This window comes from Malurus melanocephalus, unplaced genomic scaffold (genome assembly GCF_030028575.1).
Source record: "Malurus melanocephalus ecotype Western Australia unplaced genomic scaffold, MMel_1.1 scaffold_7012, whole genome shotgun sequence".
NCBI classification, from domain to species: Eukaryota; Metazoa; Chordata; class Aves; order Passeriformes; family Maluridae; genus Malurus; species Malurus melanocephalus.
The window spans coordinates 1-1,019 of record NW_026630242.1 but is presented as its reverse complement, the minus strand read 5'-3'; the positions used below and the strand labels follow the sequence as shown (position 1 = coordinate 1,019).

Sequence of the window (1,019 nt, the reverse complement as noted above, 5' to 3'; positions counted from 1 at the left end):
AAAAAATGGGGAAACATGGGGAAAAAACAGGGGAAAATGGGGTTTTGTCCACCTGGATTCCTAAAAATTGCATTATTACCGTGGGAATTACAGTGAGGAGCGGGAATTTGGGAGAAAAAATAGGAAAATGGGAAAAAACGGGAAAAAAATAAAAAAAACGGGGAAAAATGGGAAAAAAATTGAAAAAAAATGGAAAAAAAACAGGGAAATTGGGTCTTGTCCACCTGGATTCCCAAAAATTGCATTATTACCGTGGGAATTACAGTGAGCAGCGGGAATTTGGGGAGAAAAAACGGGAAAATGGGAAAAAACGGGAAAAAAATTGAAAAAAATGGGGAAAAAATGGGAAAAAATGAGAAAAACGGGAAAAAAAGGGGAAAAAATGGGGGAAAAAATGGGAAAATGGGAAAAAAGGGGAAAATGGACAAAAAAAAGGGGAAAACGAGAAAAAAAGGGAAAATGGGGAAAAAAGGGAAAATGGATTAAAAAAAGGGGAAAATGGGGGGAAAAAAGGGGAAAATGGGGAAGAAAAGGGGAAAATGGAGAAGAAAAGGGGAAAATGGGGAAGAAAACGGGAAATGGGGGGAAAAAAGGGGAAAATGGGGAAAAAAGGGGAAAATGGGCAAAAGAAAGGGGAAAAATGGGGGAAAAAAAGGATAAAAATGGACCAAAAAAAAAGGGAAAAATGGGGGAAAAAAGGGGAAATGGGGGAAAAAAAGAGAAAAATGGACAAAAAAAGGGAAAAATGGACCAAAAAAAAAGGGAAAATGGGGAATAAAAAGGGAAAATGGAGAAATGTGAGCGGAATTACCAAATTTATGTTTTTTTCAGTGACTTTTAAGAAGATGTACCAGCAGAAGCAGAAAGAGCTGATGAAACAATTTGAGAAACAGGAGAAGAAACTGCGCGACCTCAAAGCCGGAGGCAAATCCACCAAACAGGCGGTGAGGGGGAAAAAGAGGAAATTATGGGATTTTGGCTTAAAAATTGTGGGATTTGAGCCCCAAAATTATGGGTTT

The 1,019-nt window shown here is 38.1% G+C and overlaps 1 long non-coding RNA gene across 1 annotated transcript; it reads left to right on the top strand.

Annotated features, from left to right (window-relative positions):
- Window positions 1-214: 214 nt before the first annotated feature.
- LOC130588580 (uncharacterized) lies at window positions 215-945 on the top strand. The gene is made up of 2 exons (XR_008966989.1): window positions 215-264; window positions 832-945. It is a non-coding gene; the product is annotated as an uncharacterized LOC130588580 (long non-coding RNA).
- Window positions 946-1,019: the final 74 nt, after the last annotated feature.